Here is a 12,983-nt window from a genome sequence, read left to right as displayed (position 1 = left end):
TATGTGGTAGATGGGGGATGCTGGGACCCCCTGCTCACAGGATGAAGCCCCATCCTTTTCTTCTTTAGTAATTGCTCTCATCCTGAACGCTGCTGGGCTTGCAGAACGTGAGACCCTGCTCCTCCAATAAGATAAGGGGTCCCAGAGATTTGTACCTGGATCTGCCATATATGTCTAATCTGGGGGAACTCCATCATAGAATGAAAACCCTGAGCCACACGGAGCGCGTATCAGGAGCCGTATCCTGACCGTATCTGCTCCTGCTGACTATCTCCACTGTCTTATCCCAGCCCCGCCCCTCTGCTCATCATACTGCTCTGACCCCGCCCCTCTTTGTTGCACTGGCCAATCACTGAGCTGTAGATCGTCGCTGCCGGGTGACAGTGATACAATGTAACGTCCGCTGCTGGAGAGCCGAGAGTCTGCGGGAGGAGGATGGGGCTCGGCGGCCGCTGCTCCCGGGGGAACCGGAGCCACAGGCGCTGACTGCAGGTAAGCGGCTGCTGCAGGGCGGCTGTCCACGGGGACGGGTGTGGAGCTGCCGCAGTCCTGCTCCTCTGCGGCTGCACACAGTCCTGCTCCTCTGCGGCTGCACACTGCCCTGCTGCACACAGTCCTGCTCCTCTGCGGCTGCACACTGCCCTGCTGCACACAGTCCTGCTCCTCTGCGGCTGCACACTGCCCTGCTGCACTGTCAGCGCTCGCACAGCACCAGCCTACAGCTACAGGGGATTACACCAGCGCACAATGCAGATTTTTGCTCTTAGAGGAATTGTCCATATTGTTACATTTTGCTCACAGCCCAGCATCACTATTCATTCCCATTGATTTCGGTGCCAATAAAGTGCTGTGCGCAGTTATGGTTTCCCCAGTCCATTGCCAAGCTGCCCTGCCCTTTTATTTAGACTGTCAGTGCCAATGTTATTTTCTGACATGCCTGGGTGCCATGTGCCAGCCAAATAAGTGCTGAGCAATGAGCCTTCCTCAATAAAAGTGGGTGAGGAATCCCACATGTGCCATGATAGGGTTGCAGCGTACAGTATATACAGTATATACCTATCCAGTGGTTAATGCAAACTGCCAGCTGTGCCATGCGCTTCCATTAGCTGTCATGTTGACCAGTGACTGCCATACTGGGGATTTATGGGATCCCTAAAAACAAGGGTTCGGTCCTGGTTGGCTTCTTCCCTTTTTTAATGGGGGGCAAATAAGCACTTAAGTGTTAAGCAATATTAAAAGGGGCTTCATTTTACTCTTTCCGATGTGACACCCTCCCCTTTATGACCTGTCATGTTATACAGTGTCACCCTATTCAATGACACGTTACACACCCCTCTTGTAGTACAATATATTTTTTGACTGTCAAGATGGCACAGTGGTGAGACACCATGATTCAGCGGATCCCTGGCATTATCAGATTACAGATAGTACGGGGTCTCACCAGCCGGACCCTCCATCAGTTACTACCTGGAGAGTGATGGACAGCTGTAGATCCGAGCGCCCCACAAAGTGGGCAGCCTCTCGGATATTTTGCTGGTTCCTGACTTGTACACATGTATATATTATTTATTTTTATTATAACGGTTGGATAATTGATAATTCTGCCTTACAAGATGTTCTGCATCAGCTGTGCTGGTCCATAACTTCCCTTTGTTGTTAGATTGCCGTTAATGAAGGATTGGGCTATGGATGGGCTCCATGTTTGTTAGGTGCAGGATTGTGCCACATCGCCAGTTATTATTTTCATACAGTCAGCATCGAGGGTTAATCCGCTGCAGCTGTGATACTGTATCCGGCCATAATGAAATCCCTGAATAGCAGCGGAGTTGTGTTACACATATATGTGTAACGGATCAGGTTTCTCTGTGGTGTCCAATAGGCTACAACTCATTGTATTGCTGTGACACATGTGGATCCCATTAACCAGTGACTGCAGGATGACATAGATATGGACACTAGGCTGATAGCACTGTATATTGCTGTGCCTGTTATTATATATGTGTATATATATATATATATATATATATATATATATATATATATATATATATATATATATATATATATATATATATATATATATATATATATATATAATGTGTGAGTTGGGTTAGAAAACTTCAGTTGACTTGCTGGCAATGAGAATTTAGAAGATAACCACAAAGAACATGTCTGGACTCAGACCATCAGGCCTTTTGACTATACACGATAACCCACGACCCTCCGATACTCCTTACTATAATATAACAATTAGGATACTTACTTATACTGATCTGGAGTTACATCCTGTATCGGGTAAAGAAGGGGGGGGGGGGACAACTATACAACTATAGAGGTGGGCCCCTGTACATGAACAGTATTTGGATCCGTTTGCTCTCCAATAACTTATCATGTTCCTGAGGAGCTGCACAGGTTGAACATTATATATGTCTGCCTCCAGAGCTGCACTCACTATTTTGCTGGTGCAGTCAGTGTGTACATACGTTACATTACTTATCCTGTACTGATCCTGAGTTACATCCTGTATTATACCCCAGTGCTGCACTCACTATTCTGCTGGTGCAGTCTCTGTATACATACATTACATTACTGATCCTGAGTTACATCCTGTATTATAGTCCAGAGCTGCACTCACTATTCTGCTGGTGCAGTCACTGTGTACATACTTTACATTACTGATCCTGTACTGATCCTGAGTTACATCCTGTATTATACTGCAGAGCTGCACTCACTATTTTGCTGGTGCAGTCAGTGTGTACATACGTTACATTACTTATCCTGTACTGATCCTGAGTTACATCCTGTATTATACCCCAGTGCTGCACTCACTATTCTGCTGGTGCAGTCACTGTATACATACATTACATTACTGATCCTGAGTTACATCCTGTATTATAGTCCAGAGCTGCACTCACTATTCTGCTGGTGCAGTCACTGTGTACATACTTTACATTACTGATCCTGTACTGATCCTGAGTTACATCCTGTATTATAGTCCAGAGCTGCACTCACTATTTTGCTGGTGCAGTCAGTGTGTGGATACGTTACATTACTTATCCTGTACTGATCCTGAGTTACATCCTGTATTATACCCCAGAGCTGCACTCACTATTCTGCTGGTGCAGTCACTGTATACATACAATACATTACTGATCCTGAGTTACATCCTGTATTATAGTCCAGAGCTGCACTCACTATTCTGCTGGTGCAGTCACTGTGTACATACATTACATTACTGATCCTGAGTTACATCCTGTATTATACCCCAGAGCTGCACTCACTATTCTGCTGGTGCAGTCACTGTATACATACAATACATTACTGATCCTGAGTTACATCCTGTATTATAGTCCAGAGCTGCACTCACTATTTTGCTGGTGCAGTCAGTGTGTACATACATTACATTACTTATCCTGTGCTGATCCTGAGTTACATCCTGTAGATCTTTTATTATAAAAATGAAAAACATAACAATAATAATAACCAGAAAATAAACAATGTAATGAACTGGTCCAGCCGCTCCCTCTCCTCACACACATATTATAAATATATACACAATAATAACTGGTCCGGTTACCAAACAAATAATAACAATATAATAAACAATAACCGACAAATTATATACAAACTAATATATACATTTTTTTTTTTTTTTAAATAAAATAAATACTAACTATACAAATATATACAAGACAAAACAAAACCCCCCACACTCCAGCCCACCAGTCCCTCCCCGGCACTGACCTGAAAGCTGGTCCTGCGTCTCATGTCTATATCCAACGTCCATAGGACAGATCAGGCAGTGCCAGTTTTTCACCCAAAAAATCAGTGTCCCACAAGATGAACCCACCTCCCCCCTTTTCCTAACACCTACACCCAAACCCATATATACAATATATACAGAAACAAACAATACAATAACAAACAATACAATAACCACAACTGACAAAGCCCAAGTTCGTTGCCTGCAGCCCTACATCACTGTCTACTGATCAAAACTAAAATCTATGGTGTCAGCAGCAGCCCACCACCAGGAGAGGAGATGACCAGACTAGGGCACACTAAAAGAAAAGCCCCTCCAGAGGAGAGCAGCCCTCCGTGTACCCAGTCTCTCATACTCCAGAGAACGCACCTTCACCAGGTCACCGAGTATGGTCCTAAACACATCGTCCACTGGGAGGATTTTCCGCTGCGTCGATACTAAGCACCGTGCGTTCCACGTGTGATACCTAACCACTGCGCTAACTAGAAATAAGGTGCAGCGGTCCCGACCACCAAGGTCCCCGAATGCTCCATAGGCCCATTCCGCATAAGAGAGACCGGCCAGCCGGGGCCAGCCAATGGAGGCGCCCACCCTGTTGTACACCTCTGTGTTAAAGGGACAATGAAGCAGGAAGTGGTCCATGCTTTCAAGCATGGTACCACAATGCTCCCGAGGACAGTTCCTGTCCTCAGAGCTCCTACACTCCAGATTGTCCCTCACACACAGTTTCCCATGGAAGCAGCGCCAAGCCAAGTCCCAAACCTTCGAGGGGATCCTGATAGAATTCAAAAGATGCAGACCCACCCCAAGATCCCGACTTGGGCAATCCCTGAGCGCCAGAGGCCTCTGAAAATGGGTCAACAGAACCCTTTTGTCAAGGAGCTTCCTTGGCAGAGTCCTGACCTCCCACATTCCCAGACCTCACCGGCGAATTACCTTCAGAACCACGGTAGCGTAAGCCGGGAGATGTCCATGTGGTGTGCGGAGATCCTTCACTTGCCCTCCTGTCTCCCATTCCTGGAAGAAAGGCTGAAACCATCCCTTACAGGAGAATACCCACGGAGGAGCCCTCTCTTTCCAGAGGTCTGCAATATTGATCTTAATGAAGGTATTCACAAGGAATACCACAGGGTTGACCATACCCAACCCTCCTAGTCTCCTCGTACGGTAAGTAACCTCCCTCTTGACCAGGTTCAGTCTATTCCCCCATAACAGTTGGAAGAACAAACTGTAGACCCGAGTCCAGAGAGGCTCCGGCAACATGCACACACTGCCCAGATAGATCAGCAAAGGGAGCAGGTAAGTTTTGATCAGGTTTACCCTTTCCCTTAGGGTCAAAGACCAACCCTTCCATTGGTTCACCTTCTGAGTGGCGATCTCTAGCCTGCTGTCCCAATTTTGTTTGGGGTAATCCCCCTGGCCAAATTCGATGCCAAGAACTTTTGCAGAGACTTTGGGTTCTGGAAGGGTGTCCGGGAGATCAAAACCAGGATCTCCTCCTCCCAGCCAGAGACTCTCACACTTATCCCGATTGATCTTAGACCTGGATGCCTCAGAGTAGCGATTTACCTCTGACATCAGCCATTCTGCCTCCCCATCAGAGGAAGCAAAAACGGTGACGTCATCGGCATACGCCAGCACTCTCAGAGTGGCTTCCGGTGCTGCCCGGTCCATCCCGATCCCAGCCAACGGTCCACGCTCCACCCTCCTAAGAAGTGGGTCAATCGCAAACACGTACAGTAGTGGGCTCAAGAGACAACCCTGGCGAACACCACACCCAACCTCAAAAGAGCTGCCAATCCAACCGTTCACAAGCGGGAAACTCTGCCCCAGCGTACAAGGTCTTAAGCCAATCAACGAACCCCCTCGGCAGGCCATACCTCAGAAGGACAGACCAGAGGTACTCATGATTAACCCGATCAAACGCTTTTGCCTGGTCCAATGACAGCATGTACCCCTTCCAGTGACCAGCCCTACCCTGCTCCACCGCCTCTCGGACACAGAGTACAGCACTAATTGTACTGCGGCCCGGAACAGAGCAATGCTGGGCCCCCGAAAGGAGCTGGGGTGCAAATTTCACCAGCCGATTAAACAGCACCTTTGTCAAAACCTTCCTGTCTGCATTGAGAAGCGCTATGGGACGCCAATTCTCAATGCAAGATGGGTCCTTACCCTTTGACAAGATGATCAGGGCAGACCTCCTCATTGACTTTGGCAGAGTGCCCGAGGAAAGACACTCATTGAATACCTCAGTCAAGAGGGGAACCAAGGCGTCCTTAAAGGTCTTATAGAATTCAGATGTTAAGCCATCTGGACCGGGAGATTTCTTTAGGGCAAGCCCTTCAATCGCCAACTTAACTTCCTCTTCCCTGATCATCTCTGTCAAAACACCAAGAGAGGGATCTACCCCTGGTTCGGGGACGGCTTCAGCCAGAAAAGCCAACATCTCATCCCAATCCAGATCCCTCTTCCCCAAGAGGTGCGAGTAGAAGGATCTGACGACCTCCAGGATCCCTGATCTGGATCTTTTCAGGGACCCCGCAGTGTCAACCAGTCCTGTAACAACTTTACTATTCACTGACATCTTGCAGTTTCTGTAAGGGTCGGGCGAGCGGTACTTCCCGTAATCCCTCTCAAAAACCAAAGATGCGTGTCTATCATACTGACACCTCATTAGCAAAGATTTCACTCTGGAGATCTCCTCGCGGCTACCTCCAGTTGAGACAAGATGCTCGAGTTTCCTCCTCAGGCCCTGATACAGGCAATACCTGTCCGGGCTCCTGAGGCTCGAGAGCTGGCGGAAGAATCTCGCCACCCTTTTCTTAAACATCTCCCACCACTCTAACTTACTACTACAAAGATCCAGTAAGAGTACCTGGCTCTGAAGAAAATACTCAAAGGACTGTCTTATCTCCGCTTCTTCCAAGAGAGACAAATTGAGCCTCCAAAAGCCTCTTCCCATCCGGGGGGTCTCTGTAACATTCAGGGAAAACAAAATCAAACAGTGATCGGAGAACTCCACCTCAACAACAGATACTGCTGAAGAGACGGCTTCCTCCTTTAAATAAAACCTGTCTATCCTGGACCTACAGTTACCTCTATGATAGGTGAACCCCTCGTGGCCTGGGGTGTGCCGGATGTGGACATCCACCAGGCGAGCTTCACTAGCTATACTATTAAGGGCGACTCTATCATAAGTCAGCTTGTCTCTGGAACCTCCTCTATCCTGGGGCCTCGTGACAGTGTTGAAGTCCCCTCCAAAGACGACCTGCCGACTCGTAAAAAGGTAGGGCTTGATCCTCGCAAAGAGACACTTCCGGTCCCACTTAGATTGGGGACCATAAATGTTAATGAGCCTTAGCTCCTGTCCCTTCATGAGGACATCTAAAATCAGGCACCTCCCCATTTCTAACTCAATAACCCGTCGGCATTCTACCGCTGCGGTAAAAAGGACCGCCACTCCGCTATACGGCTCGGCCGCAAGAGACCAATAGGAGGGCCCAAGTCGCCACTCCCTCTTAGCTATAAACACCTCTGCCATATTTGGCAGCCTGGTCTCTTGCAAAAAGAAAATGTCAGCTTCAACCCGGCTGAGAAAATCAAAGGCCGCAAATCTAGCCATATTTGACTTAATGCTGGCGACATTAATGGACGCCAGCGTCAACGGAGTGGGTACCGCCATCATTGGTGATTGAGTTAGATGGCTTTGTTCTTCTCACTCCTCTTATCCTCTGCTTCAGACGAGGAATCCTTCCCCCTCTTTAATGACACAGAGGTGTCCATCCCCAGGAGAAGGAGACTCGGCGCCCCCTGTAAGCTCCGCCGAAGCCGGAACCTCACCTTCAGCCTCCTCTTCAGAGGAAGAGATGTTATCAAGGGCTTGGAACCGGTTAGAAAGACCAACCAGAGGGGAGTCAGTTTTACCTTCCTTAGGTACCTTGGTCAGAGCGGGAGAAAATGTTTTTTGGTGCCGAGCTTACGCTTGTTCTCTAGCCACCGCTTATTATCCTCATCCATATGATTCTTTTGCATCCTGTGTAATTGATCTCATAAAAAAAATAATCTAGTCCCAGTCCCTGGAAAACCCCCTTAGGATGTGTGCCACCTAATCTCCACACAAGAGGCAGCAAGATGGCCTACACCCCCACACAACACACATTTCTGCACAGTACAGTTTGCACTGAAGTGTGTGGGGTCGCCGCACCTGTGACAGAGCTTCGATTGCCCCTGGTAGAAGACCAGGATATGATCCCTACCCAGGCAGGCAGATGATGGAATGTGGGCAACCGTACCATCTGAACGCTTACGTTTTACCATAAACGTCCAGGCCCCTGACCAGATACCAAACTCGTCGCGTTTTTTTTTTTGACATCTCCACCACCTCTCCATACCGACCAAGCCACGTCATGATGTCATAACAAGAAAGCAACTCGTTACGAGTCATCACGGTCACTTTCTTGATCTGGTTTTGGCGAGACACTGCCTGAACGGCAAAGTCTTGCCAGCCGGGCTCATTTTTTGCCAACTCATAATTCGTCCAGAAGAGCTCAAGCCCTTCCGGCCGAACAAAACTGACATCAAACTCAGGCGTGGAATAGGGATGTATCAAGGCATAGATGTCAATCGTCTTGAAGCTCATCCTCAGCAGGAGCTCCACAACTTTAGACCTTGGTGGACATGCATCACTACCCCTCCACCGAAGACGGACCACATTCCTACGCACACTGCCTGGCTCGGCTGTTGGGAGGGACCACACTGTATCCCCCCCTTTTTGCTCTCGGAAGGTCCCGAGGCCATGCCTCTCTATCCAGAAGGATAGATCAACCTCTCGACCCTCTACCATTAGTGATCTGTCCCCCTTCTTTAGAGCCTCCAGAATGCGCCATTGCAACATGCCGTCCCCAAAGCCCGGAGACGAGGAGGAGGAGGATGCCCTATTTGCCCCGGCGGTGACACTGGCATAACTTTAGACAGCCGTTGCCACCACCGGGGGGGGAAACTGGACCAGTGACTACAACAGCCCCAACAGCATCACCATTACCCACCTTCATCTCACCCTCCACCAAACCAGCATCCACACCACTAGACAATGAATTGGCCTCATTCACACCCACCACCACATTCATTCCTGCTGGACCAGTAACAATGGTGGATGACATTTTGACCTCAGCATCATCAGGCACAAGGGGCTCAGTCACCTCCATAGAACTGGAGGCGACATCACCCCTGGTCTTATGTGTGCCCTCCACATCATCAGTCGGTAATTTCCGCTGTTTTGCATTTGTGGCTATGTGCTGCTGATCTTTAGCTGTTGTGAGGCACCGCTGATCTTTAGCATCAGGATCTTCCTGACCCACGGCACCAACACAGAATAGCACTTTGGTAGGAGGACTGGAATGCTCAGCCCCGACGGCCCTCTCACACTGCCGCCGCTCCTCAACTAAGTGATCAGTGGCAACAGCATTCAGAGGCGCGGAGGCAGGGGGTACAGGGAGGGGGGCATATACATACATAGCTTACCGCTTCCTGCAGTTTTGGCTTGGTCTTCTTAGCCTTTTTCTGGCCCCCAGGTGCCTCTTCTGGTAGATCGTCACCAAGATGGAAGTTTTGGAGGCACACTGGGGACTCCAGGAGCTTTATCTCTGCCATTAGCGCCCCTCCCTGGCCGCTGCTGTCACTGTCCTCGCCAGAGCCGGCAGAACTGCAACCGGATGTCATTGTCGACTGACCTGCAGGGAGCTCGCTGCACGTGGCCTGCGGGTGACTTTGCAGGCTGCCAGGTGGGGCTTTCTGCTGGTCATCATCACTCTCATCATCCACCTGGCTCTCAGACTGCAGCCCCATCTGCCTTTGCTCTCTGGTATCAGCCATTTCTCTGAAGCGGTCTTCATTAACTAGTTTTTCCTTAAAAGGACCACTCTGCTCCCTGATGGTAGCTTTTCTTAGTTCCAGCAGATGGATCTCACTGGTCAGCCTCTTTACCTCCGCCTGGAGCTTAGCCTTTCTTGATTTGGAGGCACCTGCAGCTTTAGCTCTTGTGCAGCGCTGCTCCTCCTGAAGCCTCCTGACCAGCTTACTTGCATCTTCATACTCACGGAGGTGGATCATGACCCGGGAGGCATAGGTGGACGCAGCCCCCAACCTTCCTCAGTGAGGTCGGCCTCACCTCCGTGCGCACTCAGCTTTCCTCCAGAAGGAGCGCCATCATGCACACTGTCAGGCTTTACCTCCATGCTGGAAGCCTTGCGGCTTCTCTGAGTCTCCACAGTCCCGGGGGGAGTAGGAGCCACATTGCTGCGACTCCTGGCGGAGCGTCTCACCCCCAAGTCCTCCGATGTGCAGGCCGGTTGCTGGTTTCTCCTGCCCCCCGCCGGCCTGGTTCGGGAAGCAGAAGCCTGGGACTTGGCTCCATCACTCATCCCAGGAAACCCACTCCCTCCCTGGGTAGGAGAGAGAGCAGATCCCCAGGTGGAGAGGTGTTGGTTCTCAGGAGAGCTGGAGCACACAGCAGGATCTGCAGCCACCAGCTGATCAGAGCTGCACTCACTATTCTGCTGGTGCAGTCACTGTGTAGATACATTACATTACTTATCCTGAGTCACATCTTGTATTATACTTCAGAGCTGCACTCACTATTCTGCTGGTTTCCGGAATCCAGTCTGGAATGTGATAACTTTTTCAGTTGTGCTCATTTGTTCTGAGATTGTCTGGCTGTCTGGACTTAGAGACCCTCATTTTTGGTATGGGTGGGTGCCCTAGGGTGTTTTTCACCAATGATTCTTTTGCATCCTGTGTAATTGATCTCATAAAAAAATAATCTAGTCCCAGTCCCTGGAAAACCCCCTTAGGATGTGTGCCCACATCTCCTGGCATTATTTATACTCCGGTGTGGCTGCCAATTTTCCCTGGGCGAAACCACTTCGGGATAATGCTGCCGGTCATTTTCCGGAGGCTGCCACACCGTCGTTCTCGCTGCAGCTTTCACTCTATACAGCTGGCGGCCCCCAGCGGAAGCTGCACAAAGAATGAACGTTACTTCTTTTAATCGAACCCTGAAGCGACATAAGACGGCGCACGGTTGTAATATGGTGATGACATTGCTGTGCATTATGTCCATTTTTTGCAGCGGTTTTGCATTGCTTCTTCAGGTTGATTCCGAACAGAATCTGTCTACAAAAGACGCTGTGTGCACATAAAAAGGTTCTCAAACATCACTAGACCAGAGGGAGTCTGATTTCCTGTATCCCCCATCAATTATTGGAAACCGCACCCATATGTATGGAGTGGAGGCACAGCATGCGTGGTGCTATGCTATATATACTCTATTGGAGGGTCCGAAAAAAGTCAAGTATATCATCACTTTACGGTATCACATGCCCCTACCTCTTCTTTTTCCACATATTTATGAGAATCGTATTGATCGCTTATATACTATTCATGCAGTATATCTTGGGTCCATTTCTTATTATCTTCTGGGTGAACTTAGCAATTTAATTTATTACCTAATATCTTGTAATTATGGGAATAGGTTCCTAAAATAGCAGACAGCGCTCTGTGGGGAATCAGACTCCACGGGGCTTCCCTCAATGATATTATGTTGGCTGCATCTGTAGACTGTAGAGGTGAGCCCCGGGGGACGGTATTATAGCGTCACACCCATAGCAGTACAGAGAGATCCTGATGACAATGTCACATTGGGGAAATGCTATTTAAAGGGAACCTGACAGCTGGTTCAGAGTCTACAATTCCTGCATTATTGCAGCCGCGTACATTTTACAGGAACTATAGGGAGAGACCTCACTAGTCCAATGACTTCTGGCCGGCTTCTTCCCGTCCCTGTTCCAGTTGATTGACAGGTCTCTTCCAATTCTTTTCCACGTGTGTATAGGGAGACCTGTCAATCATTTGGAACAAATTGTTGTTTCTCTAAAACATACCAGGCTGCAATCACGCAGCTAAGCTCTGATTGATTCCGTCGTGTTTCGGGCAGCATGACACTAGTGACAGGTTCCTTTTCAAGGGGTAATCCACAAAATAGATCTATTCTCTATTCACAGGACAGATGATAAATGAGTGATCGCTTGGAGCCCAGCCTCTTGGGACCCCCATCAGTCTCCAAAACAGTGGTTCCCATTGTAGGTGGAGTGTTAGTGCACAAGTGTGACCACTGTTCACTTCACTGTCCCCATCGGTCTCGTAGAAGCGGATTGATGTTCGCACATGCTCCCTACTGCTCCATCCACACAGGGGAGTTTGGGACCGACATTCTCACGATCGACCCCCAGCAATTATACATTAATTTGTGTAGGTGATATATTATTAAGATACAATCCCCCTTTAAATGACCCACCATAGGTAATTCCCATGGGCAGTTTAGGTTTGTTTTCCTTCTGGTTTCGGGTTTGCAGTCACCACAGTCCGTGCACAGCTGCTGGAGCAGATTTATTGAATCATATCAGTACAGACTGTGAGACGCGTTTCGCTCTCCCTGCCGTGTGATTCGGTGTGCTGCGGCCATCTTGTAAAGGTTAAAATTGAAATGAGGCGTGATAATATACGGCCAATTACTGGAAATCATAGGGTGAAGATGGAAAATATCAGTGGCCTTTTGGATTAATTATATTGAATATTACTCTGCATGATTTTCTATAGTTTTCTGGGCCAGTAGTCAATTATCCTGCTGCATTTCTGCTCAGAAAGCAATGAGAGAAAAGATTTTACTAGCGATGAGACCACCTCTATGCTTGTGCGATCTATGGGCCATGGTGTTGGTCACCTTCGCAGCTCAGCGTGTTGAAGGTAGAAATAAAGCTTTTATTATTTCCTGATATATTTTTGTTGTGGCTGGAGCTTTAGTTTTGATGCTGAGTTCCAAATCCCCTGCATAGATAAAGGGTTAAATGACTGCAGATAAAATAAACATGCAGTGTATGCAGTAGGCTCTTAAGCTCCCCCTAGTGGTTACTTTTGCTGTCAGAATTTTAGCAAGCATTTATAGGTCAATGCAGGGGATTTGTAACTATGTAACTGAAAGTGTCATGGGATACCGCAACAGAGAGGGGTCAGAAGATAGGTACGTCTGGTTTTACGAATTCCTGCAATCGTTAAAACTTCCTCTCCATCTTATTATACAGTGCAGTTTTTTTCCTTGTTGGCAGTGCAAGGGTTAATCTGTTCAATTGAACCTCCTGGAGCTTTCCTCCCTGGATTGTCTCAGCTG

At 48.4% G+C, this 12,983-nt stretch overlaps 1 protein-coding gene across 1 annotated transcript in view; it reads left to right on the top strand.

Moving 5' to 3' along the window:
- The first annotated feature begins 341 nt into the window (after nucleotides 1-341).
- VASH2 (vasohibin 2) overlaps nucleotides 342-12,983 on the top strand; it is an 82,841-nt gene continuing 70,199 nt past the window's right edge. The window contains exon 1 of the mRNA XM_073671967.1: nucleotides 342-492. The gene's annotated coding sequence lies outside the window, so the exon portion shown is untranslated. The remainder of the gene's footprint in view (nucleotides 493-12,983) is intronic.

The sequence above is a fragment of the Phyllobates terribilis genome, unplaced genomic scaffold, assembly GCF_046119375.1.
Source record: "Phyllobates terribilis strain yellow unplaced genomic scaffold, ASM4611937v1 Scaffold_3__8_contigs__length_932513732, whole genome shotgun sequence".
Classification (NCBI taxonomy): Eukaryota; Metazoa; Chordata; class Amphibia; order Anura; family Dendrobatidae; genus Phyllobates; species Phyllobates terribilis.
Note: the sequence above shows the minus strand (reverse complement) of the source record. Positions and strands in the feature narration are given on the sequence as shown.